The sequence below is a fragment of the Sminthopsis crassicaudata genome, chromosome 3, assembly GCF_048593235.1.
Source record: "Sminthopsis crassicaudata isolate SCR6 chromosome 3, ASM4859323v1, whole genome shotgun sequence".
In the NCBI taxonomy this organism is placed as follows: Eukaryota; Metazoa; Chordata; class Mammalia; order Dasyuromorphia; family Dasyuridae; genus Sminthopsis; species Sminthopsis crassicaudata.
The window spans coordinates 564599036-564619196 of NC_133619.1; the positions used below are offsets into that span (position 1 = coordinate 564599036).

The window sequence follows — 20161 nt, forward strand, 5'->3', positions numbered from 1 at the left end:
TGTAAAGTAATTTATGCAGGCTCATATAACTGGTAAGTGTCTCAGGGCAGATGTTCTCAGAAAACTGACTCCAAGCCTGGCATTCTCTCCACTGTACCACCTAGCTATCCATCCTAGAAGTAAAACACTGATAATTGCCCTCATAACACCATTCTACCCTTCTCAGTGCAACTGCCTAGTATCCAGGCTGAAGTCCTAAAGATCTCATTTTCAGCTTATTGCTATGAATGTACCTCTTAAATCTTAGTAGATAGTTTATTTCTCCACTTGGCTTTTTACATCCTTCAAATATTTAGACAGCCTTTATTCTGCCCCTATTAAATCATTGTTTAGCTAAGCTATGCATATCTAGCTTTATCCCTTATCTTTCTTCATTAGTCAGACTGTTCCATTCCTAAATCACTGCAAATATTTTTCATTTTCTCTCTATTTTGCCTTTATCTTTATAGTTCCTGGGATTAAAAGTATCAACCTTAGCAGAGAGATCCAGAGGAATAATTTGACTTCCTAACATGACATATCAGCATGTAATAGAGCTGCTTTGCATTTATATAAGCACTTTTTAACCACAAAAGAGAAAAGACTATGTTAATGATACAAATCTTGGGTCCAATTTGCAGTTCTGCTCCTCCTCCTCAATGATCATCTCCATTCCTTGGACAATTTTTTTGACAAGATCTGTGCATTTACTAAGTGAGAAAAAGGTGATATAAAGAGAAATATTTTGCCTAGGAAAATGAAGTGGGTCTTGGAATGGGAAATAGGTAGTTTGCATCTTACTCATGACTCAAATGACATTTAGCAACATTAGAAGCCAGAAGAAATTCAAAAAAGAGATAGGACCATTACTTGGGGTGAATGAATATGTCAAAAAATAAAGGAAGGACTCAAATACTATTTGGTTCCTGTTTTATCTACATAATGGACTGATCTTTATGCAAAGGAGTAGAGAATAAAAGACAACTGAAACCAAAGGTAAGTGACCCCCAAGCTTTCCTTAATGAGTTTATCAATTAAGGCCTAGAGGATTTATATTCTAAAATTCTGAAAGAACATGGGATTGGTGAGCCACTATGATCTTCAGAAATAATACAGAATGGCATAATTTTAGAATACCTTAATAATGGATCAGGAGGTTGCAGAAACTAAGAAAGGAAAATAATGGTTGCTAAGAGCCAACACATATCCAACAAAAACAGATCAGGTCAAATTAGACTTGTTTCTTTTTTGTATAATATTATTATACTGATATAAATATTACTTAACCTAAGGGAGTAATAACTAATGAACAGCATGAAGAGCTGCACAGTTACCCACACCATAAAGGGAAGAAAAAAAATAAGCATTTATATAGTGCTTATTGTGTGCTAGTCACTGTGTTAAGAAATTTTTACAAATATCTCATTTGATAAAGGAATCTAGAAGATATAACCCTCAACATGATTGACAGCATTATAAAAGAAGGACACAACAAGAGCTTCACAGATAAGAAGGATGATATAGATTGATTAAGATCTGGCTCATTCAGGATAGCATCATCTTAAGAAGATCAAAGAGCCACTGAAATATTGAGATATTAATAAAGAAAAATCTTCCAAATAATTAGAACTATCATCAAATGGAACAGTAATTCCTCATAAGGAAGGAGTCTCTATTACTAATCATTTATAAGTAAAAGCTGAATGGGAAATAATAGAAAAATGTTTTCTAGTAGATTTGAATCTGGGTACTCTCAGGCTGGCGCCAGTGTACTTTCTTGAACTATATTGTATCTTAATGAATCAAGGATAAGAACCAAATTGAGACAAAACTATCAGATTTGGCAATGAAGATAAACAAAATAACTATCTGAAAGAGTATCCTTTCAGCTGAGCAAAGAGGTTCAGAGACAGATTGCCAAGAGCTCAGAAAAAAAGTAGGAGACAGGAAAATGCAAGTAACATGGACAGACTTTTTTTCTGAAAGTTTGACTATGAAATGAAAGATGATTTAAGATTATAGGTAGGTGAAACACAGGATGATAGTTTGATGGAATGGTAGAATCAAATTAAGGTCTGAGACTTTGTTTTTAAATGATAAACCTGGGCAAGTTTATGAGGAGTATGGAAGGAACTAGTGGTGCATGAGAAATTGACCATGAGAGATTTTCAAAGGGACAAGCTCATGGAGGAGTTGGGAGAGGATGGGATCAGATATTGGCAGAGAGAGTGGGAAGAAGAAGGCCACTTCTTCCTCTAGGAATAGAGCAAAAGAAGTAAAAATGAGAGATTATGCTCAGGTGATTTGAAGGGTTAAAAAGGGAAGCTCATAATAGACAGCATTGTTTTTTTTGTAGAAGAAATAAATAATCAAATGCAGACTAGAAGAGATGACTTCTGGAACCTGGACCCTCTGGAACCATTTGATCGTATAACTTGTGTTACTTGATTTACCTTTCTGAAAGATGGAGTTTACCTATTACTCATAAGTGTTGTATAAATTTAATTCAATTCAGTTAATATGTATTAAGTACCTCTTATGGACAAGGCAAATATACAAAAACAAAAAGGAAATAATCCCTACCCTCATATAATTTACATTTTTTCTAGAATCCAGGCAAATATACACAAATAAATATAATATAGAAGAGGAAAAAAAAGGGACAAAGGAGAATTTAAACAATAGAGCTCTAGCAATATATGAGATGAGAGAGAATACTAATAATCTGGGGCAGAGGCAAAATCTAGCCTGGCTTTATAAAGGAGGTACAATCATAATATCACTAGTTTTAACACAAAAGTGTTTTGAATAAGTGAAGCATTCAAAACTACTGTGTAAGAGGATTTTAGTCGTCTCAAAAAATGGATTTAGTTATTTACCCTTACTTTCCTAACCCTCATATTAGATTCAAAGTCAGTTACTTATGAGCAGTGACATTTCTTTTGATAACTTGAAGCTACTTTTTCATGATTTTTCTTAGCAATCTCTCCCACATATCAGTGAAAGCTTATTTTAAAATATGAAAAATTAAGCAACAGAAAATATACAAGATTTCACTTAATTTAATCTACTTTCCACATTGGATTTTTTCAATGTATTTTGATGTCCAGGAAAAAAAAGAGGCCTTTATACCAATAAAATACAACTTGTGTTTACTTAGTGCCTTCTATAGGTAGAACATTGTGTTTGATACCAGAGACTTCCACAAATGTTTTATTTTCTTTCATAACTATTAGTGACTTCTAATGTGTACTAAGTTGTTAAGCGAGGATCTGAAATAAAAAGGAATGCAATTAGGTGACACAATAAATAAAGCACTGGGCTCGTCAGGAAATCCTAAATTCAATTCTGCTCTTAGATATTTGCTAGCTGTGTAACCCCGAACGAGGCCCTCAACCACTATCTACTGCAGTTTCTTCAAGTGTAAAATCAAGTAGTAATATCACCTCCAAGGATTGCTGAGGTAAATCAAATGAGATTTTAAAAATATATTTAGCACAGCACCTCACATATAATAGAAATTGAATAAATACTTGTTTTTTTCTTTCCTTTCTTCTACAAACATTCATTTATCATCATAATGCAATGCTAATAGTAATATTGAAAGTCATGCTGACTCAGTGACCACTTGTTCCCAAACCTGCTTGTCAATGCTGAGGAAACCATGACCCAAACTATTGTTGTTATTATCTACTATATATCACATAACAAGTCACTCCCACCTGTTTGTTAATAGAAATGATTCTTAATAATTAATAATTTGAGGAGATCCAGAGTTCTCCCTTTTTAAAATAATCCTCATTTCAAAGTTCAGTCTCTGGAAGGACATTGAATTAATTCTCTTCAATCTTGGTCAGATCTCACCCAATATTACATGGAATCTCTAGTCTAAGATGAAATCCACTCAATCAAGCATAGGTGGAGGCAGATTTTTTTTGTTTAGATTTCCCAAGACTGGAGGGGGTAGGAGAGATGAAATGGGGGTGGGGCAGTCTAGAAACAGAAACAAGTCTCAGTCTAAAAGTGTCATGACATCACTTTTAGTCCCTCATTGGACTGAGCTCACTTCTCTTTGTAAAGTCCACCTCTCATTAATTGTTAACCAATCAGAGTTGATTGCCAACCTCAGGAGCACTCTTCTTCCAAGGGCATATAAGTCATGAGCTCATTGCCGTGATTGTCTTTGGCATTTAAGAGTGCCACTGACCTTCTTTTATTAAAATTCTGGCATTTATTAATAAAATGACTAATTGCCTAGAAATCATCTCTTGAACTTTTTAAACATCGCATTATACTTGGCAGTTGTTATGTATCTGCTACCTTGGAGAAGAGCTGAGATGCAATGGCCTGTTCCTTTTTACTGACATGGACCTACCTGAATAGTTTCAATCTCATTATGAAAGTTATCAATAAAGACTGGCTCCATCTTGAATCCTAATTTTGCTTCATTAATCAGGGCAAAAGCCCTGAAAAAATAACGATTTTTCTTTTAACAATAACGTACATTTAAACAGTTCTTTATAAATTCTCATCATGTATGATCTCATCTCATTTTTACAATAGTCCCTTGAGATTTTACTGTGCCCATTTTACAAATGATGAAACTCATCTTCTGAAAGAATTTGTGACTTGTCCTAACACACAGCAAGGAAGTAGTAGATTAGGAACATGAATCTGGGTCTTGGAATTCCACCTTCAGTGCTCATTCTGCTGTACCTGAACTAGTTCCAATGGAAAAAAAAAATGTTGCAACTAGAATAAGATCAAGATTTGAATCTTAATTCGAGGAGTTACTATCTGTGTCACCCCAAATAGCTTCAATTAATTTAACCACAATAAACCCCACATTTATTGTTCATGAAGGATGAATGAAAACACTTGCAGTATATCCTTGCTAGTTTCTGAGGAAAGCCCTTTGCTACTTTAGGGTATTTTACAAATGAGTTATTATGACTTCTTGCTGAACATCTTCCAACCATGCTAGCTTCTGTAACAAGGCTCATTTTCTACTCATGGATTTAAATTCAGAAGCTGACTTTTCCAATTGCTTTCAGGTAACTCAAACGATCTTGGTGGCAAGCAGCATCTTTATAGAGAGAATTGACTCACAACTTCCTCCTACCCCACAACCACCCCCAAGGGAGAAAAAAAATGATGATGTTTCATTTCATATAAAAGGTTAGAACAGGAAGATGTCTTCTCATCATCAATTTAGTTAATTACTCCTGACATTTCATCATACCTTAGCCTTCCTTATCCAATAAGAATTAATTTTCTAGCTAACAAAAATAAACTGAATAATGCTTTTTGAATTCCTGGGAGCCAAATGCTTTGCTTCTATGCAATTTAATCAACAGATATATGCTATTTATTCTGCCAAGTTTCTCCCTCCTCCTCCCAATTCTTGTTTTGTTTTTTTTTTCTTTTTTAAAATTTCCTGATGTGCCCTTAAATTGTATCAGCTCTCATTAGACAGACTGCCTACCTTTCTAGTACTAAAGTGGATGTTTCCTACATTCTGAAAAAATATAGTACAATGTGGGACAATATCAAGAATTATGTTGATTAGGGCACTGAAGTTGATTTATTCTTTATTAAAAATCTTATCTTAATTTCTTTAAACTAGACAGCTAGTAGATGGAGTTATTGACTTGGAATGAGGAAAACTTGAGTTTTGTTCCAACTGTGACACTTACTGTGTGACTCCTGTGCAAGTAATTTAAATTCTTAAACTGTAATTTCCACATCTGTAAAATGGGAATGATAACAACAACACCTTCCTCCCAGAGTTGTCATGAAGATCAAAAAAGATAGCATATGTTTTTTTAAATTTATTTTATTATAATTTTTATTTAGTAAACATATGCATGGATAATTTTTCAACATTGACCCTTGCAAAACCTTCTGTTCCAAATTTTTTCCTCCTTCCCTTCACCCTCTCCCCTAGATAGCAGATAGTCCAATATATGTTAAATGTTAAAATATATGTTAAATCTAATACATGTATACATATTTATAGTTATCTTGCTGCACAAGAAAAATTGGAACTAGACAGAAAAAAAATCTGAGAAGGAAAACAAAAATGCAAGCAAACAATAACAGAAAAAGTAAAAATGCTATATTGTGATCCACACTCAGTTCTCATAGTCCTCTCTCTGGGTGAGGATGACTCTCTTCAGTTCTGAACAATCAGAACTAGCTTGAATCAAGGAGATAGCAGATGTAAAGGACTTTATAACCTTAAAGTTCTACATAAATGCTAAATCATTATGATAAATTCCAGAGACACATCCTGACTTTCACTTAGGAATGAGAACAAAATGTTATTGATTTTCTTAAACCTTTGTTTGCATAAAGCCCAGTGTTTTATCATGACATGGCAGTGACCCTGGGTTCTCAAAAATTATGGCAGTAGAGTACAGTATGGAAGTTCTACCTTATTAGAAAGATTTCATGTATAATACTGGTAACAGAAATTGTCTGTTTTACAAGAACTAACCTAAGTTTCGAGAAGTTCCTTGGTATATTGGACACTTGGATAGAAACTTTGTCCAAGGCAGTCCATGAAACAGAAAGAAATGTATAATTATCCTCTAATCAAAGGGGGTTCTTCCTCTCGGGAGTGATGATGCCAGAATGGTAGAATGGAGGTTAAGAGTCATTAGGAGTCATTAAGAGTCACATCATTTTTAGACTATTGAGAAAAAAATAATTTAATTTATTGAATGAGGGCATAGAAATGGCAATAAAGAAAGGCAGAAAGAATAGCTAGACTAGGCCAGGGAGAGAAGAGAAAGAGAAAGACAGAGACAGTGACAGAAGAAGGATAAAGATAATACAATTTCAAAGGCATTGAAAGACCAGTTCTTAAAATATCTAGACACCAAATAATTGGGAAAATTTATTTTTCCAGTGATTTTTAAGTGATCAAAAATACCAATATCTGAAATCATGAGAGGGAAACAGGAAGATAGTAATATTTTATATTTTACCATAATACTTGCTTTTGTAGTCACAATATTGCCCAGAAGGGAAAAAAAAAAAGATTCTCCCATGCTTTTTATTTGATGAATGGGAAAAGGTATTTGATTTGATTTCCCTTAAAGGCTATTTTCTACTAGTGTTTTTATGTGCCTTTCAAAAAGTCATACACAATTCCTTGGAAGGCATAAAAAAGCAGAGATAACTTTGGTCAATAACTATGAGTTATTGACCAAAGTTATCTCTGATTTAATATGAGTAATGAGATTACAGGAGTAATTAGATGAGTAATATCAAGGAAGACTTTAAAAAGGGAGTTATGCCTACTATAAATGTTTTCCACTCTTATGGATTATATACAATACAGAACCCAATAGAAGAGAGATTTCCAATAAATAGTGAAATCCTCCCATTTATAAATGGCCTTAATTTGATCCTCACTAAGAACAAAGACATTGAAGAGTCCCCTAAATCAGATTAATAATCACTCCAAAGACTTCCACTTAATCATCCATGCAGGAAAATCACCTGGATAAAGAATGTCTATTGTCCAGAACATGATATACATTTGCATTTATAAGCCAAAGAACTGGTCTCTCAGAAAATATATCCAAAACAAACACTGAAAATGGACAATGAACTGATCCCAGAACTAAACAGAAGTTTAGTGCGGTGGATTGTCTTTGGGAATTTATGCAACTCTTTTATTGATCCCAAATTTCTTCCTAAAATTAAGAGGTATGATTTTAATGTCAATATCTATCTAGTGATGTTGTATGATTGCAACTCATATGATACCACAGCCTCTGAAGAACTTAAGATGATTCAGAATGCAATGCAATAAAATATCACATTCTAAACATAATTAGGTTATAACACAATACCAACACACAAAGTATAGAAGAGAAGTGACATAAAGCACATCATAAGAGAAATGAATGATAAGAAAAAATAATGGGGGAAAAAAGCAGTAGTTGATTGATAGATATCTCACATGTCCCATTGATAATCATATGATATTGAGAACTCTAAAGGAGGGCCTCAAGCATATTGGGTGAATCTTCTATAGAGAATTTCTGAGAGGAGAGTAGCAATAATTACAGAGGATGAGAAGTTGTAAGCTGAACAACTGAAGAAAGTATTCTGCTCAAGTGGATTACAGAATCATCAAAGTATCCATGTTTCTTATACCTAAAGAGAAACACAAAGATACCCATTCACTCATTCAACAAATATTTGTTTGCTGTCTGCTAAATAAAATAGGTCTTGGTGATATATAGATATAAAAGACTTTGCATCCACAACACTAATTATGGAGATATGCATAGATGGAAGTTCAAACAAAAAAAGGTCACCTAGATGTTGTAAAGAAGGTAGATGACAAATACTAAATAGCAACATATACTATGCAAGTTCAAAAGAGAGAGAAGTACCTTTCGGTGGTAACTATCAAAAAGATTTCAAAGAGGGGATGGACACTGGAATAGGCCTTGATGAATGAGTAGAAGTTGTACAGGAAAGATAGGAGAAGGGGGGAATGTGAACAAAGTACCTGACAAATGAATATGAAGTGATTGAAGCACCACAAATAAAGCAGCTTAGATGGAGCAAAAGCTAATGAAGAGGAATGGTGAGAAATTAAGTTTAAAAAAGTACTTCAGGGACATATATAAGAACATCTTGAATGCTAAGCTGAGAAATTTAACCTGAATACTATATTAACTGGAAAATCATTGAAGGTTTTGAGGCAAGGGAATATTGCAATAAAAACAGCATTATAGGAAATTCAAAATAGGATAGATGATATAAGGAAGAGATTCATGACCATGAGACTAACTAATAATCTATTACAAAAAATAATTAGATGATGAAATGGATAGCCTATGTTATAATAGGGGGACAGTGTGAACAAAAATAATAGGAAGGATACAAGAAACAATATGAATAGATAATCATCCAATTAATGAAATGGTGATATATTTTTCTCTTAGCATTGAGTCATTCTAAAATAGTTTTAATCTGTTGTCTCAGAACTAAAATATTCATTTTATCAATTGTTCTTCATAAAGTTTCCAGAAACCTCCATATAACCCAAGAGCTCCAAAGTTAGAATAAAATTTTAATAGTTTTCTATAATTATCTCTGATTCTGGAACCAAATAATTTTGTGACCTTGGATGATTATTTGTCCATCTACTTCTTGAGTTTTTTATCAATACAGTGAAGAAGAGCAATTTTTGCCACATATATCAAAGTAGTTTTTGGCAGTGGTACTTTATATGTGACCTACTAAATATTTTAAATGCCTATATAATTAATTCATATCCATTCAACAAGTATTTATATAACACATTTAAAGTACCAAGCACTGTACTAATTACTTTTAAAGGATATTTAGGTAATACATAAACATCTCTGGTTTTAAGAAACTAACCATTCTTGTGACAAGTTGCTGTTTTAATCAGTCCCTCCTCTTGGTCCTCACCATCACCCAGACCCACATACTTGAGAAGTCTTTGCTGAAAACTTTCAACTTCCCAGCTAATCCGTAGCTATCTATCTCGGTACTGTTTTAATTCTTGCAAGTGGAGTTGATGTTCATGAGAAAAGAAGAAAAAAAAATTTGTAAGGATAAATTCAGATCCCAGTCACAGGGGAAACCTGAGTAGATCTCTGGAAAGCAGGTAAATTTTGTGGTGCAGCAATTGAGGGACTACAGGCCTTTGTCAAATGATCATCTCACAGGGCAAGTTGATATTAGAAGTAAGAACAATCATATTTGTTCATTCTTTAAACAAGGGGTTTATATTCTAATGTTTCTCAACATGGGTGCTAAAAAAAAAAAATTCTCCTTCCTATATACAGCATACTTTTTTTCCTTTTCTACAGTCCCAAGTACTCTCATTGTACAAGGCAATTCAAATTTGTTTAGTTATAGTTTAGTTGTTTTCAGTCATGCCCAACTCTTCTTGACTCCTTTTTGGGGTTTTCTTGGCAAAGATGCTAGAGTTGTTGATTTGCCAACCACTAAGTATTGGGCACAGAGAATAACTTTCCATTAAATCATCAATCCCCTTCATTGCTTTCTCATTGCAACGAGATCATTTGGCATAGGTCTGTATTACTCAAATTACAATATCTTGAAATTTGTCTGCTCTCCAAAGATCAATTTACATACCCATAATTCTTTTGTGATTATGGTCTAGATTGTACTTATCAAGCCTTCTTCTCTCTCTCCTCCACTTAAAACAACACAATTTGATCATTTTGCAAAGCAATTTGGGCTTATGGAAATAAGATTACTTTTAAAAGTCCATACACTTAGGATTTCCACTGCCAGGTTTACCCCAAGGAGAACACTGATCATAATTCCCCAGCTATGCTAATATATTTGTAGCAGAACTTCTTGTAGTAGCAAAGAATTAGAAATAAAGTAAGATGTTCATAGTTCAGGTAATTGCTAGACAAATTGTGACAGATGACTATAATGGAATGTTATAATAAGAAACAACAAATACAGTTAAGAAATGGGGACTTACCTAAACTGATGCAGAGTGAAATAAATAGATTCTAAAAAACAATATGCACAAGTGATACAACAATAAAAGGGGAAGAATCACAAAACATTCAAAAGTGAATTTTCCAAATTATAAAAGAAAAGGCTGATTCCAAAGAAGAAATATCAAAAGACAACCCTCATTTCTTCTTCCCTTATAGATGAGGGAAGTCCATGAGAGTGGTATATTGCGTATATTTTCAGACCTTATTTAATATATTGATTTTTTTTTGCTGATATATTGATCTTTTTGCCGATTTCTTTTTCTTTCTTTTTTTTTTTTTGAAAAATATTGTTTTGTATGGCTTTCTCAGAGGGAGAGAAAAGAAATATTGGAGGAGATATTGATAATATAAAAAATCAAAGGAGATCAATAGAAAAGAGTAGAAATATACCAACAAAGGTAGGAACTTTTTAGTATCATTTGCCATTGGTTCATGGCTTTTGTAGAAATCATTCAAGTCTCAAAAAAGCAGAAACAGTCAACTGGGAAAGTTACAAATAATACATTGAGACAGATACATCTTCTGCCCTAGAGGAATTTACAACATTATTGGGAAAAACATGTCTTAAATGCGATCATTTTAAAATGAGAGAACAAAACTATAAATTCAACTTGTTCTGATAGGACTAGAAATGTGATAAGTCAGAGGTTAATGAAAGCAGAGTGATCCAAGGCAGCAAAGATTTGGGTAGCTGAAGAAAGGTACTTGGGATAGTTAAGTGGCAGAGTGGATAGAGTACCATATCTAGAATCAGGAAGACTCATTGAGTTCAAATATGATATCAGACATTTACTAGCTTTGTAACTCTTGGCAACCAATTAATATTGTTTTCTTCATCTGTAAAATGAGCTAGAGAAAGAAATAGTAAACCACTTCAGTATCTTTGTCATAAAAATCCTAATGGGGTCTCAAACATTCAGTCACAACTGAAATGACTGAATAACAACAAAAAAGTACTCAAAGCAGAAATAATCAGCATTTTCTTCCTAAACAAAATTCTTTGAACTTAAACCAATACTCCCTAATGTTAATCACTAATTTCTAATTACTCTATGCATATACTTTTGATTAGAAAATCCAGGAGAAAAGAACCATGACTTCATGCTTCTCTCTTACCCACAATGTCAAGACAACACTGAATATCTAATGAGTATGCAAAAGATCATCAAACTGAATGTAAGTAGCAGACTGATCACTAATATCATCGGTCATCTAAAAGTCAGTAATATAATAATATAGAGAGAGTCAAAGTTCTCTGAATCAACCTACTTGTGGCTCTAATTAATGTGGCTCTATTTATCTATGTAGCCTCAGAGTATTTATCTCCTTGTGAATTTGAAATTCTTTTATTCATAGAAGTGAGAAATTTTTAATAATTATCTTTAATAACTAAATTGTTATTATAATAAAATTAATGAATAATCATTTCCATTTCTCTGTATTTGTGTATGTGTATGCATATGTGCTAATTACAAAGTTCTCAGGTAAATAATTATTAGGAATCCCATGACAAGAAATGCTAAAAGGAAAGTCATCAGATCATGCATTAAAATCTGGAAGGGACCACTAATGCAATGTAATCCAGATTTGTTAAGTCCATAGTCTATGGGCTGCAAACTACTACAAAATACCCAAGGATGGCCTGGACCAGATTAAAATATGAATGGGTAATATTTAACAAAATAAACAAAAGAACAGCAGAGATTATGTTATTTTGTAGTTTTTTAAGTTAATATGCAGCCCACTGACAACTATTTCTATTTAAATTTGATACCACTGATACTCTCACCTTATTTTCAAATGAAGAAATTTCATTCATGGAAGGCTTAGGTGAACTGTTTCTAGTTCATATAGGCAGTAAAAACATTTGATTTAAACCCAGATCCAGTGACTCAAGAATCAGTTCTCTTTGCCCTGTACCAGAATTAAAAAAAAAAACAAACCTGAAACCTTAAGAAAAGCAAAATTTCTACTGGGTTTATATCTCAAAGAGATCTTTAAAAAGGTAAGGGACCTGTATGTATAAGAATGTTTGTGGCAGCCCTCTTTGTAGTGGCCAGAAACTGGAAACTGAGTGGATGCCCATGAATTGGAGAATGGCTGAATAAATTGTGATGTATGAATATTATGGAATATTATTGTTCTGTAAGAAATGACAAGCAGGATGATTTCAGAAAGGCCTGGAGAGAGTTGCATAAACTAATGCTGAATGAAATGAGCAGGACCAGGAGATCATTATATACTTCAACAATGATACTATATCTTGATCAATTCTGATGGATGTGGCCATTTTCAACAATGAGATGAACCAAATCTGTTCCAATAGAGGAATAATGAACTGAACCAGCTACACCCAGTGAAAGAACTCTGGGAGATGACTATGAACCACTACATAGAATTCCCAATCCCTCTATTTTTGTCCACCTGCATTTTGGATTTCCTTCACAGGCTAATTTTACACTATTTCAAAGTCCGATTCTTTTTGTACAGCAAAACAACTGGACATGAATACATATATTGTATTTAATTTATACTTTAACATATTTAACATGTATTGGTCAACCTGCCATGGGGGGGAAGGGAAAAATTAGAACAAAAGGTTTGGCAATTGTCAATGTTGTAAAATTACCCATGTATATATCTGGTAAATAAAAACTATTAACAAAAAAAAAAAAAAAAAGAAAAGAAAAGTTTCTGCTTGTGATACTGTCACAATTTAGTCTAAAGTGAAAAAAAAAAGGGTGAAGATGATTAAAGAATTCACACTGACTGAACAGAAAAACTCATTGAGTGATTTGAATTTCAAAAAGTATGAGTTTCAAAAGATAGAAAACTATGCAATGGCAACTGAGAATGAAAACAAAATGACAAATTGCCTTCAGAAGACCACGAAGAGGGCTCAAGCGCAGTATGAACAAAGTCTTACTGTGAATGCTAAATATAATAAAGAGAGAATTTTAAGTTATGCTGAAAGCAAGAGGATGATCAAAGTGAGAGAATCACATATTGGGGTGGCTAGCAAGGAAGGAAGAAAGGAAAGAGGGAAGAAAGAAAAAAGGGAAGAGGAGGAAGAGAAAGAAGGAAGAAAGGAAGGAAGGAAGGAAGGAAAGAGGGGCATTAAGTATTTGAAGTATGCGTAGTGTTGAGAGTATCATATTAATAAAGAAAAATAATATAGTCTCTTCCCTATAGGAGCTTACTTTTTAATAAAGGGAAATAACATATAGAGATTTCATATACAAGTCAGATAGAAATGGTCAGTGGTCCTTACAATATGGAAGCAAAGTAGAAGGTATGCATCTATAGTATCATTTCATCTGGTTAAAACCATAATTTTTTTACCTTGAACCATTTTAGTTTAGAATATTTTAGTATTAGGAAGAGAAAGAAGAGGAGGAGAAAGGAAAAAGAGGAAGAGGAGAAGGAAGAAGAAAGAAGAAGAAGAAGAAGAAGAAGAAGAAGAAGAAGAAGAAGAAGAAGAAGAAGAAGAAGAAGAAGAAGAAGAAGAAGAAGAAGAAGAAGAAAGACCAAGTTATGAAGGATTTTAAAAGCCAAAAGGCAATTTTTTTATTTGATTCTAGAGGTAAGAAGGAGCCCCTGGAGATTATTGAATAGTGGTCAGATGTGCACTTTGGGAAGATCACTTTGATAACTGAGTGGAGGATGGACTGAAGGGGAAAGACATGAGATAAGGAAGGAGAACCACCAATAGGTCATTGCAATAGGCATGAGCTAATAAGGATCTAGACCAGGGAGGTGGCAATGTCAGAGGAGAAAAGGGGATAAATACAATAGATGTTTTGAATTTTGGCAACATGTCGGATATATAGGGCAAAAGTGTAAGGAATTGAAGTCATTTACCTTGAAAGCCTGGGGAAATGAAAGGTTATTGGTACCCTTGACAGTTGTAATAATAAATGGATTTCAATATAATTTGTCAAATCCTATGTATTTTATTTTATTCATTTAAAAAACATCATTCTGAAAAGGAACCATAGTTTTCATCAGACTGCCAAAGATGTTTTGACATTAAGAAAAAGTTGTGAATCTCTGTATTAGATCTTATGACTATTTCTAGTTCAGTGCGAAAATGCCTGAGATCCACTTTATAACAACCAGTTCAGTAATTTGGTTAAAGGTCAAGAATTTCTTAGGAAGAATGAGGTAGTGAGCAGTAATGTCTTATTGGTTTTCTGTCTCTGATGTAAGTATAATAAAGCTATGTGAGGTATGAAAGTTTCAAACACAGAAGGCTCCAAGCACTTTGTCAGTCATTTCAGTCTTGTCCAACTCTTCATGATTTTTCAAGTCTGAAAACAAATGACCAAAAAGTCACGGAAGTTATGCAACTCCTATTAACTCTGAAAATGCCAAAGAACTCGCACACAGATTATCACAATGACAAAATAAAACCAAAGTGCTGGCAGTAGTCATAAGCTCCTTTATCCTATTGGAGGAAGGAAATTAGATACATGTGCCAGACCCACTTTCATGAGATTAAATCTTTTTTTTTTAATTTTTATTTTATTTTATAATTATAACATTTTTTTTGACAGTACATATGCATGGGTAATTTTTTACAACATTATCCCTTGCACTTACTTCTATTCAGATTTTTTCCCTTCCTCCCCCAACCCCCTCCCCCAGATGGCAGGCAGTCTTATACATGTTAAATATATTACAGTATATTCTAGATACAATATATGTGTGTAGAACCGAATTTTTTGTTGCACAGGAAGAATTGGATTCAGAAGGTAAAAATAACAGTTTACACTCATTTCCCAGTGTTCCTTTTCTGGATGTAGCTGGTTCTGTCCATCATTGATCAATTGGAATTGGCATGAGATTAAATCTTAATACATATGTGGCTACACAGTGAACTGGAATCCTGACAATGAGAAATAACACAATAATAAGACAAGTTTCATTCTTAGCAGGGCTTTGTGATCAGAACATGGGTCCTTCAAGTGCATGACTGTCTGAGGTCAGGTGTGAAAAAATTCTAGGATTTTCCTATGGCAAAGTTCATTCAAAGGATGAGTATAAGCTCGCTTACTGGACCTTAGTTCTGGAAATCACAGTATCTCCTAATAGTAAAAACAGAGGAGTAAAAAGAGAGAGGTGGTCTTGTTACATTGATCCTTACAAGCCATTTGTCATTTTCTTGGCATAGACACTGTAATTGTTTGTCTTTTTCTTCTTTAGCTCATTTTACAGATGAGGAAACTGAGGTAAACAGGGTAAAGTGACTTGATCAGGATCATACAATGAGTAATTGTCATAGACCTGACATACACACACACACACACACACACACACACACACACACACACACAAAGGGTTAACTCACAGCTCACGGAAGTGATTTGCTGAAGTCCTCAAAATATTTTTTAGTTTTGACACAATTTTTTTCTTATTTTCTTTCTCTTTGTAGATCCTGTCTTTGTCTCCTAATGTAGACAATGCCGCTGCTGCCCTGGGGATATAGCTAGTATAACATTAGAAAGTGGGATATTTGAGGGCAGAAACCATGTTTTTGTTTTTGGCTTGTTTTTCTTCATGTCTAAATCACCCATGAGGACCTCACGCATATAGAAGAAGTAAGGAGATTAATTCTGAGAGACTATGAGACTCACAGAAACATAGACAATATGCTCCAAAATATAGTTGGAAGAAGCTTTCTTCCATTGACTATGTAGATATACCTCTTAGAGGCTTTAGAAACTGCCACTGAGTTGGAATCCCAGGAGTGTGGTCCTCAAGTCTGCAGCATCCAGTCTAGATTCCTGGAATTCTGGATCTCCTTGTCTTGTGCTCATGGATCAGTTCAATGCATCCACTTCTTGCTCCTGGAAAGGGGATAGAAAAGACCAAAGTCCCAGGTTGTAGGTCAGTTTCTCAGAGCCACATGACCTAATTTGGAGTGGGGACTAGGGCCCTTTCCCCTTATTATGATTTGAGTAAAGGAGTCCTTTATTACAAGATACAAATGCTCCACAAGCTACCTGCTGCTGAATTAGATGGTTTGAATGACAGCAACAATTACAGCTACTCAGACAATGGCGGGGAAAAAGGCTGCTCCCAACAATATGGTGAGGTCAACATAGAATGTCCATGCAGCCTTTGGTTCTCCAGTTTACCAAAAATAGTTCCCTTCTACCTTCCACATAGTTGATGTCATCTTAGTTAGTCTAAGTATGTGTCAAATCCCCATTGAATATATATCCCAACCATTCAGCACAGTGCCTTTAACACATAGAAACATTTTATTACTGATACCAAAAAGTCCAAAACTGCTGGACCCTTCAAAACTCAAAGATTGTACCCTGGCCAAGGTGAGTGGGGAAAAGACTGAAATACTCCTACACCAAACAGTTCTTTGTTAAATATTTGGATGGAACACACTCTCTATTCTTTTGCCAGATCTTCACATTTTTCAGACCCAAACAGTCTTTATATTTAATGAATGACTCTTAGGATATAACCAGGTTTCTTCAACCAACCCAAATAAACATTTTGTGTAGTGTCACTTTAATTGATCAATAACTTTTTTTGCACTTATTTGAAAGCAGGTTCTCAAACCTTTTCATGTTGTAAAACTCTTTGGCAGTCTAGTAAAGACTGACTCCTCAGAATTGTGTTTAAGTGTCTAAAATAAAACATAAAGGATTATATGGGAAATGGATTTTTTTAATATAGTTATCAAAATATTTTTATAAGTTAATGGGGATAGCAGATCAAGAATCTATGGTCTGAAGATTATGTTTTAATCAATGGGAAAGTCTCTTCAACTTCTTAAGTAAGGTACCAGAGCAACTAGTTAGTGAAGTAGAGAAAGCAGAGAATATGAAGTCAAGAAATCTCCTCTTCATTAGTTGAAATCCAGCAGACACTTACTACCTATGTGACTGTTTGCCTCAATTTCCTCCTATGTAAAAGAAGCTGGAGAAAGAAAAGAAACTACTCCAGAATCTTTGCCAAGAAAAAAAAAAGATTTACAAAGTTGAATATAACTAAAAAAAATTACTAAACAGCAGTAGAAAAATGGCTCAGCATCCTAATACTTTAAATTGGGTGGAGTGATTTATTTGATTTAATCAAACACTTAATCTAGTCCAGCCTTCTTCTCTTCTTCCCCTTCAATGACTGGACTCATGGGCTTCATTATAATCATGCAAGCTGATTTCTTCAGATTGCAAATTTCTCTCTTCCCTTCAGTCATTACTCCTCTCAGAGTAATTCAGTAAAATCCATAGGGGTGTGTGTGTGTGTGTGTGTGTGTGTGTGTGTGTGTGTGTGTGTAAATAAAATATCTCATGTCTAGGTTTTCTCATATGTGTAAGAGGTTCTCCAACTTCTACACAGGGATTCAAATGAGTGTTGAGTATGAGTTAGCCTTTAGCATTTATTTTATCCCACAAAAGATTGTAAAAGGTGCAAAACAATCACAGAAATCCACAGACAGATACAGAAAACACAAAAAAACATTCAAATAGCCCATTAGCTCCTTCTCAGAAGGGAGTTCGGTCAACACTGAAATGCCACTGAAATCCTGCCTCTCTAAGAGTAATAATTTGCCCCTTGTAGACTCATAGTGCCACCCTGTGCTTTAATCTCTTTTAGAAGGTAAACTATTTACTGAATAAACAGCCTCCTTTTCATCAGACTAGAATAACACTGCTTTTTACTCAAAGTGGATCACTTGCCTCTAGTCGATGGCAATAACCAGATAGGCATTGTTCCATAAGATAAATTAGTTGCCCCGGAATTTTAAGACAGACTCTTGTAAGAAAAGATACCCTGTTAAGCTAAGTGACGTAACGAAGTTGATAGAACTGTCTTTTTGCTTCCAATTTTCTTACTGAGCAGGAACTATTCCTAGTATCATTGAATAAATACATGGAAGATCTCAATGGACATGTTCTTGTCCACATGGCCAGGTCAGTGGGAGTTTCTGAATCTAAGCTTTCTAGGAGAGTTGCCTGATTTTGATACTTTCTATGCAAAGAATGAGGATATCTTAGGCAGTGACTTCCATTGTTTTTACCAGAGAAAGCAAGTTTTTCAGCAATGCAAAACTCAGAGGTTGTCTTGAAAATAACCACAAATTTAAAAATTTGGAATTTGGTCCTGATTAAGTTTTTTTCATTTACTACCTGGCCATTCTGAGAGCAGTAGCATATCCCTCTGAAATGCCACCCCAATCCTGTCAGTTCATTCTCAATACTGAATGTCCTTTGAGAATCCAGATAGTGGAAGAGTTTTGAAAAATACTTGATGTCAGGAAAAACTTCCTAATAAATTGAATTATCCAGTAATCTATCTCAAGAGATGAGTTTTCCATTCTTGCTGAAGCCAGATGACCACTGTTTAGTATATTATAGTGAATATTCCTTTAGTGTTTGAGTTGGATTAGATGGAGGTTCTTCCTAATTGTCAAATTCTATGATCTTTATTTCCAATATAATTTCCATTTCATTTCATTTTTTAAAAATGTTTGATTTTTTTAAACTGTTCTTTTGAGCTATCATTGAAATCTTTATAATACTTTCTAAGATATTTTTGCTATGATTGTTGAACTTTTCCTCTACTGAAGTGGATTCTATTTGTGATATATTATTTATTCATTAATGAATCTTTTTTATTCTTTGATCAATTTTGTCATATCACTTTTCCTGTGGATTTCTTTCTCATTTTTTTTGTTATTCTTTTCTGTTATTTGTCACATTCTTTGTGATTTCAAGGTAATTGATATGAGCTGTGCTTAGCCATGAAGATTCACTCATTCATCTTATTGAAAAAATCCTGTGTTTAGAGGTACAAGACTGAAATTCAGAATGGGACTTTACTGCCCATGTGACCTTGAGCAAGTCCTAATTTCTCCACTTGTCAGTTTTTTTCATCAGTGAGATGAGATGGTTGGACCATGTGACTCTAAATGTGTCTTTTAATTCTAATTTTATGATCCATGATGTTCCCTTATTCCTTTCAATAAACTATTTGCCCCTTTAATTTATTTGTTCTCTTTCTATTAGTCTTTGCAATTCTAAGAGTTTGAAGGTTAGGAACTTGAAGGGAAAGGGGCTAAAATGATAGTTTGTAATTATACTAACCCTTTTTTATTAGAAGCTTTTTCATTTCTCTTCCAGATAGTTTTGGAACAGCTGGGGCTCCTCCTCAATCCACAACTGTCCACTCTGTCTCATGCAGGCCACCAAGTTGGGGCAAATCCATGCAGTTCTAAGAGGTAAGGGATTCTGTCTCAATCAATGCTTAGGGAATATTGAGAGGCAACAACAAATCTACCTGCCATCACAGGAAACTAAGGCAAAGAACCAGGCTGTCAGGGGACAAGAGAGAAAGACTTTGGATGAGTATAAATAGTGAGTCAATAAGTCTATCTTCTGTGTTTTTTCAAGAGTAACATTATGAAACTTCTTGCCTTTCTCTTTCGGTTAGTATCATTTTTATGGCTTGATTTGGGGCCTATCAGTCTTTTTTGAGGTGATGAGGGGTAGCTAAGTTTAGATAAACTCTCACTTGGTGCTCTTTTTTTTGAAACTTTTTTTTATTTTCAAAACATATAAAAGGATAATTTTTTCATCATTGACCTTGCAAAACTTTCTTTTCCAAGTTCCTCC

At 34.1% G+C, this 20161-nt stretch overlaps 1 long non-coding RNA gene across 1 annotated transcript; it reads left to right on the forward strand.

Moving 5' to 3' along the window:
- Positions 1-886: 886 nt before the first annotated feature.
- LOC141559819 (uncharacterized) lies at positions 887-19766 on the forward strand. Its single transcript, XR_012487572.1, has 3 exons — positions 887-975; positions 11593-11696; positions 19670-19766. It is a non-coding gene; the product is annotated as an uncharacterized LOC141559819 (long non-coding RNA).
- The last annotated feature ends 395 nt before the right edge of the window (positions 19767-20161 follow it).